General features: G+C 42.0%; 1 protein-coding gene across 1 annotated transcript in view; it reads right to left on the bottom strand.

Annotated features, from left to right (window-relative positions):
- Cep112 (centrosomal protein 112) overlaps window positions 1-13,487 on the bottom strand; it is a 435,668-nt gene that overhangs the window by 3,502 nt on the left and 418,679 nt on the right. The window lies entirely within an intron of this gene.

Genomic DNA, 13,487 nt, shown 5'->3' with positions numbered 1-13,487 from the left:
CAGACAATAAAGCTGAAATGAGAGGAGAGTTACACAAATGGAAAAGCTATCCAGCTTGACCTTGCGACTCTGGGAGAGATGGGCCCTACAACAACACTTTTATCTCTTTAAAACCCTTGTTAACATAATTTGCAGCATCTTATAAGTAAATCATTTGTTTTCTCCTCTCTACTCACAAGGCCCACCCCTGCGCTAATGCTGCAGCCCACCCTTGATCAGGATGTGGATGATGATCACACTAAACTGTGACTTGAGGACAACTCATGGCACATCTTTGGTTTGATTAAAGCCTTGGCAGGTATCTGGGAAACCTGTATGATTCATATGCTTATAAAGGTATGAAGGATGGAGAATCTGCAAGCTGTGTCTCAAAGCCTCCTCAACACAGGTGGACAGCAGTAGTAGTCCTGGATATGGGGAGCTCCCTGGCTCTCCACTTTCTTCTGCCTCCAGAATATAATCAGGCCTATGCCCAGCCAGCTGATGATCATTGAGCTGGTCAAGAAACGTGGGTGGCTTATCCCATGCACTTCTCTAAAAGCTGAGGAGGTGAGGGTGGTGAAAATAAACTGCTGGAAGGTACGTCCAGGCAGGATGAAGGTGAGTGTGGATGCCACACAAATGTGAAAGGCACATGGTATTGCCTTTCCACAGCTGAGTTTGCATTTTTCTTCCTCCTAATCTGAGATGTGCTAGAATTTATTACTTTTAAAATCTGTTGCAAGTGCTGCGTCAATTTAAAGCTAACTTGCAGTGTATCACAGAAATGGCTCATCAGACACACCTGGAAATAAGGAAATACACTATGAAAATGTGTATGCCTGAGTTCATCCACACAAGGCTATAGATTTGCTAAGGTAATGTAAAATTATTAATCTTTAAGTCCCCAAATTTTTTATGCTAAAAAACTGAGGAAGAAATTTATTCTAGTAATTCATTACTTACTAATATTCTGTGGCAATTTTTGATTTTTGGCAAGACACTTTTTTGAGATAAGCTATAATTTTGTGATTTATATCTAAAGGAAAAAGAAAGTAACGAAAATGATCTCTTCTCACTATGTAAAGACTTTGCTGATCAACTATTTGTTGTTTGTCACATCTTGATTTTTCTTACCTTCTTGCACTTATTTTCAATAGCTATATCTGTTAACCAACTCAAATGAAAGGTAAAAAGAAAGCAACACATATGCTGTGTAACACAGGCTTTAGGGCGACATTTACAGAGACTCTCTCTCTATCTCTTTTTTGGTACTAGAGATTGAACTCAGGGGCATTTGACCACTGAGCCACATCCCCAGTCCTATTTTGTATTTAATTTAGAGACTTATTTAGAGACTGAGTTGCTCATCACCTTGCTTTTGTTGAGGCTGGTTCTGAACTTCAGATCCTCCTGCCTCATCCTTCTGAGTCACTGGGATTATAGGCGTGTGCTACGGCACCAGCTAGCTCCTGCTCTTTTAAAAAGGACTAATGCTATTATTATTAGAAAGGACTATTTCTTGTATCCTTATCTGTAGGAATTTCTGCTGTCTGTCTGCTTGCAAGACAACTTGGCTGGGTATAAAAATGCTTCAATCTTATTCTTTTCTCTCAGAACTTTGGAAACATTTCTCTCCTCAGTCTGAGGTGAAGCTAATTTTTTCCATGTTGAATTTGAGTTTCTTTCTTTGCTAGGATGAAAGAAATTCATCCTATGATGAACTGATTTTCCCCCCTCAATTTAGTAACTTCACTGGGAAATGTTTTGGTATTAATTATTCTATATCAGTTTTCCTGAGATATTGTGTGTGCCCTATTTTTAAATTCAATTCTTTGAACAGAAGTTATAAGAATTGTTTATGTTCTATTTTTAAAAATATTTTTTAATTGTAGATGGACACAATACCTTTATTATATTTATTTATTAATGTTGTGCTGAGGATCTAACCCAGTGCTTCACACATGGCAGACGAGTACACTACTGAGCCACAACCCCAGTCCCTATATTCTATTTTTTTAATCTACAGTTTCAGTTTTCAGGTATGTAGATTTTGCATATGTTGACTATTCTTTAACTATATCCCATAATTACAATTTTCTCTGTGATTACTTTGCTTTCTTATTTTATATCTATTTTTTATATTTTCACTTCATTTTGCATGATTTCCTCCAGCTGGATTCCATATTTCCTTGGATGTTTTCAGATATGATTTTTCTGTTTTAGTTTCTTCTAATATGATCTAAATCATCTCTGTAATCTTTTGATTTTGTTTACCATTTTTCCTAAGCTCTGAGAGATCATTTTTGAACTGATTGTTGAGTTAGTTTCATCTTTTAACAGACAGCTCTTCTTTTTTCTTCTTTTTCTCCCCCTTCCATTTTGAGAGAGAGAGAGAGAGAGAGAGAGAGAGAGAGAGAGAGAGAGAGGTGTTTTGTAAATGCTTTGACACTGTGAAGAGCTGTTTGTTACACAGAACTGTAATCTGTCTGACTCTTACCCGTTTCTTAAGTAGTTTTCTATTTGATACATGCTCTGTACTTGCTGCTTGCTTACATTCCTTATTTCTTTGTCTTTTAATCTAGCAAAGACTTTATGCTAGTTCCCTTTTCTTAAAAAAAAAAAATTACACTTCATTTTTGAATGGAACCAGCTATTTGCTCAGTGTTGTGGTGGGGGGAGTAAACCGGCGTTAGCCACAGCTATGGTTTGGTTTTGTTGTCTTCAATACTTGAACCAAATCTATCATTTAATTTGCTCTGGGGGCCCATCTCCCTCCATTTCCAAGTACTTTAGAGGTCACGGCCAAGTGTGCGAAGCTCCCTGGCTCATGCTCATGGTTTCTCCTGACGCTCTCCCTGACCTACCCCCACTCCTCACACCTGCTGTTCTCCCTCTATGGAAGGCCAGGCAATGAGAGTAGAAGACAGTGTGTGACAACGTTGCTCTTGATCATCACCATCCCTTGCGTCACTTTTTAAATTTAGTCTGCTACATCTTCTGACTTTTACTGAGGACCCATCTATTTCTTCTTCCTCTTACTTTATTCTTTGTTTTTATAATTTCGGTGAATTTGAGTAAACTTAAAATGAGCCCTTGGAAAATGTGAAATTACCTCACCTATGAGGGAGACTTTCAGTCAGGAAAATATTAGTATACTGAATTCCTAAGTCCAAATCCTGAATCTAAAAATCACCATATCAAACATAATCTGTTACTTGACTAAAGTCATGGAAAACCTTAACCAACCTGTTTTTATTATATTTATGAGATTACAAATGTTTATTGAGTACTTTCTATGCCAGATATAATGCTAAACGTTTTATATGGATTTAATCCTTCTGATGATAAAATGAGGTAAGCACAAAGAGGTAAGCCAGGATTTGAACTCAGGCAGTCTCCTTCTCTTCCTTCTCCTCCTTCTTCTTTGTTTGGCATGAGAAACTGAATCCAGGGGTACTTTATCACTGAGCTATGTCCCCAGCCATTTTATTTCTTTCTTTTTTTTTATTTTGAGAAAGAATCTTGCTTAAGTTGCTTAGGGCCTTGCTAAGTTGCCTGGCCTTGAACTTGCAATCCTGCCTCAGCCTCCTGAGTCCCTGGGATTATAGGTGTGTGTCAGTTCCTGGTACTTCTGATTCTTTAAGCATGCATTCTTATCCACTATGTTCTATAATTTCTCTACTAATCCTTCCAAGTGCTAAAATGTCTCTTCCACACCAAAAGAAAAGAATGTCACAGACATAGCTGGTTTCAGGACAATCTGGTCTTACAACAGACTGAGAGAAGCAAGATGAAGTGGAATTGATCTAAGCAAAGGGTTTGATGGACATACAATTTCTTTGACTAAAGGAAGGGGACTGAGTTTTTACAGCTATTTCTATTTTATTATACTTCAACATTAAATTTTATTAGCATATAGAATGCTATTATACCAGTGAGTGATGTTCAGCAAACAGAGAAGTATTCAAAGGCTGTTTTGGCTTAGAGACTCTGGAATTTCCAGAATTATTGTGGTTCATTTCCATCCCACTCACCACTTCCACTACCCTTAAAAGGCACTGTGTGTCTCCTCTTCCACATTCTCCAGCCACATCACACCAAGCTGGACATCAACACCCTCTCTTTTCCCTTTCTCCATCATGGGAACTTCTCTGCCCACTTTACTCCATCTTAGTTCCTTAAAGCAAAGTCAAATTAGGAAACCTGAACATCATAACAATGACATTTCTGCAGTGTAATAAAGTTCTGGAAGCTGAGTGGAAATGGGGGCCATGTGACCAAAGATAACTGTGCCCCACACTCCCTGCAGCAGACTGCCTGTCCTTTCCAAAAAGTCACAGCACTGGCGGTGTTTAACTTTTGAAATGGACTATGAAGACTGAGGCATCCCTAACTTGAACTATATTGGAAAAGAAAAACTTATGTGTAATCAGACAAATACTCATTTACATAAATTAGAGACTACAAAGTGTACAGAATGTGCAGTTGACTTGAGCCAAGAGGGTCCCTAGAAATAATGAGTGTTTGATTACACATAAGTTTTACATGTTAAAAATATGGAAGGGAGAACTAAAGCATATTTTATGATATTTTTATTTGGAAAACACTATTGATTCATCATGCCAATAGGTCGAAACTATGTCAAAACATGAAACTTTTTTTTATATAATATAAAAAGTCAGAGGGAAGTGTGTGGCTTTGTATAAACCACTTAGGGTCAGTGGCTCAAACATGTCATTATTACAAGTTCCAATGCACTGAACACTTTCAAAGGGCTGGGAAAAGGGGAGACCAGTTATTGAGTCCTCACTGATCCGTCCTGTGGTTGTTGTTTACATATGTCTGCGTGGTCATTCATTACTGTATTCTATGTAAGGTTCAGGAGAACCAGTAGGCCTGATGTCACTTTTCCAAGTCCAACAAGCACCTGGGGGTCAGTTTGGTAAAGAGAAAACTGAGTAAGAATTCTATCATGTTATCTTTTAATCTCTCTCCACTTTGCCACTGGTATCATCTTAGTCCAGATACCCTCATCTTGTGCCTGGATGACTGCAGTACTGGTACGTTAGTTTTGTTTTCAATTAATTTGTTTCACTTTTAAAATCAAGGTTAAGCCAGTGTGCTTGGGCAAGCCTGTAATCCCAGCAACTCAGAGGCTGAGGCAGGTAGCAAGTTCAACGCCAACCTCAGCAACTTAGCAAGACCCTGTCTCAATAAAAAAGTGGGGGTGGGGTGGGGAATGTGGCTCAGTGGTTAAGAGCCCCTGGGTTCCATCCCCAGTACAGCCCCCCGACTCTGGTGAGCCCAGAGCTGCCTCGCTACCTGAGCATGGGACATGCTTTCCTTCAATTGATTCGCCAGATGCCTGGGTTTTTTCTCACCACAGGGCTCTCTCATCCTCCCTGATTCTTCTTTCTTGTCTCATGGGGTTTTGCCACTCTGTCCATCTGGACCTCTGGATACTGGAGGCTCCTGTTCTTGGATGAAGTCAGGGAGGCTGCAGATCCAGGTATCCAGCCGAGGGAGATTCTCCAGGCCCCAGTGAGCAGGCTAGGCCTGGGGCACCGCCTGCCACCTTCTGTCAGCCATGGTCCTGAGTGTAGTCGGCAACAGCTTTCATCAGCAAGATGGGGTTTTCAAGCTGCCACCCAGGCTCCTGTCACATTCCTGGCTAGAGGCACTGAGCATTTTGGGTCTCTGTTATCCTCCAGGGCTTTCCTTTCAGCTGCCCCTCTGCCTGCTCGGGGCTCAGGACCACGGGCCTGGAGCTTGGCTCTCCTCTCTACTCTGAGGCTCTGTTCTGTTTCTAGGCCACAGCTGTTCAATATGCTCTGAGGCCACCTTTTCATGTTCTTTTCATATTTGATCATATGTTGATATTCTGAACAGGGAGGATGCCTTATAATATGGCTTCACAAAGCATCTTGCACCAAAAGACAGACTATAATCTTTTACTTTAGGATTGTAAATGTGGGGCAAAGAGCCCAGACATGGAACTGAATGCCTGGAACTGGAGCCATACGTGCCTCTAAACTATGTGCCCTGGGAAGGTTAACTTCTCTGCATCTCAGTTTCCTTGTCAGGGAAATGGGAATTATAGCTTCTGCAGGCCATTTTGAGGATTAGATAATTTGAGACATGTATGACTTTTTACAAGAGTTGAATATAGTAAATGAATAAATGTTAGTTGTCATTACCATCACTTAATGGAGATTTTTATATTTAATTATATTATTATCTGTATATTATGATTATGTACATTTAATTTAGCCATTCTTGTACCATTAGGCTTTTTGTGCTATTTCTAATTATTTGCATCAATATAAATCCTTACAGCATATTATTTGCATATATTCATGATTAATTTGAGTACTCCATTTAAATCTCTTTTTGTGTTTTTCAGTATCTGCTGATTGAGAAAGTATATAATAACAAAAACCTTATATGAATCCAGAATCAGTTTTAAATGAATTTGTATTTACTAATTAGAAAAAAAAATCTACTGTACATACATTTAAAAAGCAGTAGAACCTATTTATCCAAACTGTTTACAATGGCTGGTCCATGTCTTAGTTTGAGCTGCTATAACAAATACCATCGACTCAGCCCAGTGCGATGGGGTATACCTGTGATTTCAGCAACTTGGGAGGCTGAGGCAGGAGGATCACAAGTTCACAGCCAGCCTCAGCAACTTAGAAATTCTCTGACTCAAAATAAAAAGGAATAGGAATGGAGCTCAGTGGGTAAGTGCCCTGGGTACAATCCTCAGCACCAAAACCAAAAACAAATATGTAGAGTGGGTGGATACTGCTTAAGGAACATTTATTTCACACAATTCAGAAGGCTGAAAGTATAGGATCGGGGTGCTCGTGTGGTCAGGTGGTTGGCAAGGGCTCTCTTCCTAGTTCTGTCTCCATATGGCCTTCCCTGGGGACAAGCACACAGTGAGCACTGAGCTTTCCCTCTTCCTGTATGGCCACTTGTCCAACTATGAGGGTCTCACCTCCATGACTTGTCTAGACCCGACTACCTCTCAAAGTCCTCCCCTCTAATCCCATCAGGGTGGGAACTAGGCCTCAGGTGTGGATGTGGGGTGGGTTATCAGCATGCAGTCCACAGAGGTCTGCAAGTGGAGTTTTATAGATCCTTGCCAGCAACTCTGCCCATGGTTGGAGAACCATGACTCCATGCTTCGTGAATTGATGTAAGGAAGGATCTCAAAACCTTCTCCAATTTCTGGATCTCTCTACCAATTAGAAATACGTGGGAAGGTCAGGGGGCTTAACAGATGCTTCTCCGCACCGTGGGTTAGTTTATTCGGGGCCTGTCTGTTATCTGTCCTTCTGACACCTCATTTAGCTGAATTACAGAGCAAAGGGAGTTTGACAGGTGGTACACCAAGGAACAGGAGGAGGAGAGGGAGGACAAGAGGGAACTTTGGGGCATATGTAGTGTACTCTGAAGTGGGGCATGGGTGGGCATGCGGTAGGTGGTCTGGAGTAACAGAGAGCATCAGAAAGACATTGGGCTTCCAATAGGTTGTGAAGGGCAGGTAAGGGGTGGACAGGAGCAGGGCCCTGGAAGTAGGGGCTTTTTGGAGGGGGGTGTTAGGTATAATATAAACTGAAATGTGAAGGAAGTTTCTGAGGGATCAGCCTTTGTGTAGCAAAAAGTTTTTGCTTTGGCACTTTAGGGGAGTGAGTACATAGAACTTATATGTCTTATTTTCTGGTCTGAAGAAGAAAGGTGAAAGACACAATAGTAAAAGATGATGCCAAATTAAAAAAAAAAAAAAAAGCTATAGTACAGCTGAGAAAAAAAAATGCACTACCTTCTAAGAAATGTCATCTTATTGGGGTGAAGGTTCTATGTTGCCACAGCAACTGCCAAGGAAGATCCACTGTAAGAAGGGTGCTCTGCAGCATTGCTTGTGGAGATGGAACCTCAAAAATACAGTGAAAATAGAAGAAACCATAATTTTCTTAAAATCTTAAAATATTCATATCCCTTTCTTCAAAATAGTTTCATTTTCTCTAACTGGTGCCCTCCCCATTAAGCACACAGCTCAGTGGGAGTCCTCCTGTTCCTGCTGGGGGGCGGGCGGGGGGGGCAGTTTCCACTGCAAGGAGCGAAGCCTGCTACTGAAGAGGTCTGCAACCCCAAGGCAAGGGGGTGGCTGGCCAGCAAAGCAGCTGCGGCTGCTATGGTTTGAGGGTGGCATGGACTAGTTTCTAGGAAGGGTATGAGGTTACATTTTCAGGAAAAGGAACAGTGTTCTGGTTCTGTGGAGGAATGATGGCTACAGAAAAAGAGAAGGATTTGAAAGAATGAGAGGAGGGTTTGAAGCAAGCACTTTAATTAGGTTTAGAAGCTCCAAATCCAGCTTCAGGTAGTTCAAAAAAATTCCCTGACACCAAAAAGAAGCAAAGGTTTGATAAGTCTACTTATAAGAATTCACACATATAGGCCAGGCATGGTGATGCCCGCCTGTAATCCCAGCTGCTCGGGAGACTGAGGCAGGAGGGAAGCAAGTTCAAAACCAGCCTCAGCAACTTAGTGGGGCTCTAAACAACTTAGGGAGACCTTGTCTCAAAATAAAAAATACAAAGGGCTGGGGATGTGGCTTTAATTCCCAGTACCAAAAAACAAACACAAACAAAACCAAAAACAACAACCCCCTCACCAAACAAAAAATGTGGAAAATGGGGAAGACACTCAATAACAGAAAATTATCAATAAACTGCTCAAATCTGTTCATGAATCAAAGACTCAAATACTTAATAATATTAAGGCTATGACATGAAATAAACAGTTGAATATTAAAGTCTTGGGCAACATTTTGCATATAAACTGTATTCCTTATTTCTTGATGGAGAGGCAAAAGCCAAAACCACATTATAAAACTCCTATAAATAAACATGGCCTTAGAAGGTGCTCCCTTAGCATTAACAAGACATATGTAGTGGATAATTCATTCACCAGGATTCATTCGGCTTTCAACCTGGCATTCATAAACCTGGAATCCACCCTTCCTCCACTCTTCACCCCACCCTAGGTCAGGGCTGGAGTCTGTGACAGGGGCCTATGTTAATCATCACACCACAGCCGGAAGCCATGGTTGTTTAGGGCCTAAGTACATGATTCAAGTCCAAGTGACCAGAGTGGCTGATTGTCAAGAGACACAGGTTCTTTCTCACCCACTTGACTCCTACCCCAGGGATGCCATTCTGGAATTGTCACAGTCATCTTGTTACCACGGAGTGAGAACTGGACTCACAACAGGACCAATCCAGGGAAGAAGAATTGAGAACCAGAGAAAGAAATCAGGCCCTTTATCAAAATACACCTGCAATGAGCCACATCCTGAGATTTTTCAGTTTGGGTTGGATTTTGTGTCACATGTGACCAACACAATATGAATTGAAACAATAAGCAAAACATTAAAACTTGCATTCATGTGTATTGCAACCATTAGACCACTGTTCAGCAAACTGCAGCCTGCTGGGCAAATCTGGCTGACTACCTCTTTTTGTTAATAAAGTTTTACTGTCATACAGTTGTGCTCATTCATCTATGGCTGCTTTCTCGTGACAATGGCAGAGCTGTGTAGTCACAACAGAGGGCCTGTGGCTTGCAAACCCTCAAACACTTGCTACTTGGCCCTTTAAAGAAACATGGCAGGGGCTGGGTTTGTGGCTCTGTGGTAGAGCACTTGTCTAGCATGTGTGAGGCACTGGATTCGATCCTCAGCACCACATAAAAATAAATAACTAAATAAAGTAAAAACAACAACAACAAAAACATGGCAGCTCCTGTGCAGGATTGTGAGCTCCACAGGGCAGTGACAGTACCCCTTTTGCTGGCTGCTGCAGCCCCGGCACTTAGCCTGGAGCTGGGCATATGGCAGCAGCTCAATGCATATTCAACTGAAGAATGAATGAATCCAAACCTCAGAGCTCACAACCATTGGTGTTAAGTCCGTCTTTATCTCAAAATGACAGGATCTTCAGAAACTCTAGAGTAAATTAATCACCAAAGCTTTCCCTAAATACAAAGAGCAGATTCTGTCATCATGGTATTGCAGTTCTTAATCAGCACCGTGGCTATTAATAAGTAGGCCAGCTTCAAAGCTGAGAAAGTCGGAGGCAAACACCAGGCCTACAGTGCTGCTGAGATCAAAAGGGATCTTAGAGATTCACCCCAAGGACTGAGGTTTGTTTCATCCACGCTGTTTCCTTTTCCACACTTCTTCTCCTTTACTCACTCTAAGACTTTCTATGGGGCTGTGATCGTAAATGACTCAGGCCTCTCTTTCTTCTGAGATTAAATTCCAGCTCCTTTCTGGCTAGAATGATACTCTTTGCCTGATTTCTAATTTTTCCTTCCTAATGTTTTTTTTCTTAGCTTAGGTTGACACCTACAGTGAACATTCCCCTCCAAGAAGGACTGATACAGGTCTTGAAGAACTGGGTGCCCTACAGTGGTTTCCAAGGTATGGAGGAGAAGGCCTGGGTGTGGACCATGAGGGAGGTGAAAAATAGGGAGCTTCGAAGAGCCAAGCCTGTCTGAGTTAGATAGAAGCACCTTCTCTATTTCACAAGGCACTTCTCTGAAAGGCTTTGGAGAAAATAAAACCTGGGGGAGGGACAGGTGATTCTCACTTCTGTTTTCAGGGCTTGACCTTTCTCTTAAGAGTGACTAGTCCTTTTTGGTTGGGACTAGACTTCATGAAAAGATAATTTCCATCAATGGAGAGCCAAAACCCCAACCAAGAAGTTGGGGAGGAAGATTCCTAAGATTTAAAGACCCAAGAAGATTTACAGAGTGAGGCTGATCCTCAGCAAGACTGAAGGGATTTGGGGGTTCCTCAGATATTTACTCTTGGTACACTGAAGAAAGGCTGGACCAGCTGGCACACAGTAAATGTGCAACAAATATCGTTTTAACAAGTAAATGACTGAACACAATTGTGGTTGAAGAATAGGTGGGACCTTGAAATAATGGAAGGCAATAAAGGCCATGCTAATAAGTTTAGATTTAATGTAGCAGAAACTAGGAAAAGCAAAGAAAAACCCACATTGATAATCACCCAATATATGCCAGATACTGTATCAAGCACTTACCATAGAGTCTTTCACATATTGTGAAGATTCTATTTAATCCTTACATAAAATCTGGGGGATAGATGTTAACACACCCAATCCACAGAGGAGGAAACCAGCTCACAGTAACTGCTAGAACCAGGATCAAACCTGACATCTAACCCTCTATTGTTCTCACTTACTCTGTGGGGCTGGGGGGGGGGGTTGGAAGAGAGGAAAAGATCAACCTGGAAATGTGGAGGAGAAGTCTCAGGAGATGGGATAGCCGGGCATCCTGGGGGCAGCTGGGAGCTGCTGGAGAGTCAGGTGTGTGAGGAGCTCTCAGTGGAAGGTGCTGCCCATGGGAAAGTCACATGAGAGAAGCCGAAAATTAGCTGGCTTGAAGAACAGAAGTAAGGGATGCTGAAGAGAAGCATTTTTACCTTCAGCCACGAGCCTAGAAGAAGGGTGAGGTTACTACAGAGGCGGTGGTTAGAGAGGGTTGGTCTGGGTGTGGTAGGAGAGAAGATATGCTTTGAGTTTGCAAAACTTAGTTTGGGGCACCAGGGAGACACCTGTGTGCAGGAGTGGGGCTCATGAGAAAGCCAGGGGCAGAGACCTGAGAACTGTGGGCCAGCAGAGGAAGTGGAAGCCCTTGGGGAGGGAAGAGCTCTCAGGAGGGGGAAGGAGAGGATGGGGATGTTCCCTGAACAATGACTCATCCATAAAGGACTCTCACATCGAAGATGGAGAAGGAAGTGGAAGCAGGAAAGACCAGGAATGGCCTGGGAAGGGAGATGGGTCTAGAGAGGTGGATGGTGTTGAGTCTCACAAAGGAAGGGAGCAGATGGATGTGGGATGGTACAGAGAGGCCAAGGGAGTGAAGCCTGAAGAGCAGATGATTTCTATCATTTGCCTCAAATATCATCACCATAGAGGAAACAGAGTATTCTAGATAGCATATTAATCCTAAAAGATTTGGGAAATCAGCAATGTTGCAATAAAGAGAGATTAAAATGGAATTAATTTGTTGATAGTTGTTTCCTATTTTAAAGCAAAAATTACAATAAAAGGTCCAAATCTAACCTTCAGTCAATTATCACTCAAAATATCTAATTTAGTCCGAGATTTTTGACCTGATTTGAGGGCAATTTCAAAAAAGGCAAGCTATGACTGCTCCTTCTCTTCTGCACATTTAAACTCTTGACAATTATAAATAAGTTAAACCTCTCCCTCAAAGTGCCAATTATCTCCTTATGTTTGAGAGGGCATGTCTTGCCAGATATGGTATTCTACACAGAACACAAACAGGAATACAAAGGCAGTGGCTGTCCCACCGCACACCCAGGATTCACTTAGGCAGCTCCAATTAACACTAATGAGGATTTTGTGCATGAATCCCCTTACTTCCTAACGAATGGGGACAGAGACCCCACAACCTCATGGCAGAAAATTTCAAAACAACATTGTAAACAGTCACTGACTAAATTCATGAGCTGTTCACCTTTATACAACAGAGAGGAAAGGGATTTCCATTCAATTAAAAGTTAGGGAGTGTGACTTTATCAAAGATTTCATTTGAGCTTTCTAAAAGAAAAAAAAAGCCCCCACTTTTTACACGAGAGGTAAAAAAAGAGCCACATAAATATAAAACTAACCTGCACTATGCTAAAGCAGGGAATGGGTGAGATCATCTCTAAGTAAGATAACATGCAGCTGATGAGACTCGACTTGAACATGGAAGAATGAGCAGGGGTTTCTAGGTGCATGACAGGGAGAAAAGATTGCTGGCAGAGGGGAGAGCAGGAGCATGAAGGTGAGTGTGTACGCACACTGAGGGACCGTCATGTGGCTGGACTTGGTTAGGAGTCATGGGTGGGCAGGGGGGAGTGAGGCAGGCAGTGAAGATGCAGTTTAGGGTTCGCAGGTCAGACCAAGGTATTCAGGATTTATTCTGAAGACACTGGAGGAATTCAAGGTTTCTGATTGGAGACTAATACATCTCCATTACCATTACAGGAAGAGATGCATTATGTAGCTGTCCGTCTTCTAGGTTCTTTAACTGATCTCCATACAGTCCTCTATTTTTCTGAAATGCAGATCTGACCAGTGTCCCCATACAGAGACGATTCCCTGGGTTCTTTTACCTCCTTCACACAGGTCATCTAAGCCATCTCATAATGACCTCAGCCTCACTTTCCAGGACCCTGTGGTGCTCCAGCAACAACCTAGCATTTCTGCCACAAGTCTTGTACCGTGTCTCGACCCATGCCTTGCACATATTATTCTGTGCTCCTTCTATGCATTTCCTTCCTCCCAATGGAGACTACTCTCCATTCTCACATAGAACATTCTCCAAGACACCTTCCCTGGCCTCATCAAGGTAACCATTCCCTGTACTAAGACTCCAGGTATTTCGTGCAT

This window comes from Marmota marmota, unplaced genomic scaffold, assembly GCF_001458135.2.
Source record: "Marmota marmota marmota unplaced genomic scaffold, marMar, whole genome shotgun sequence".
Taxonomy (NCBI): domain Eukaryota; kingdom Metazoa; phylum Chordata; class Mammalia; order Rodentia; family Sciuridae; genus Marmota; species Marmota marmota.
The sequence above is the reverse complement of the archived record's forward strand: the minus strand, read 5'-3'. Positions and strand labels throughout refer to the sequence as shown.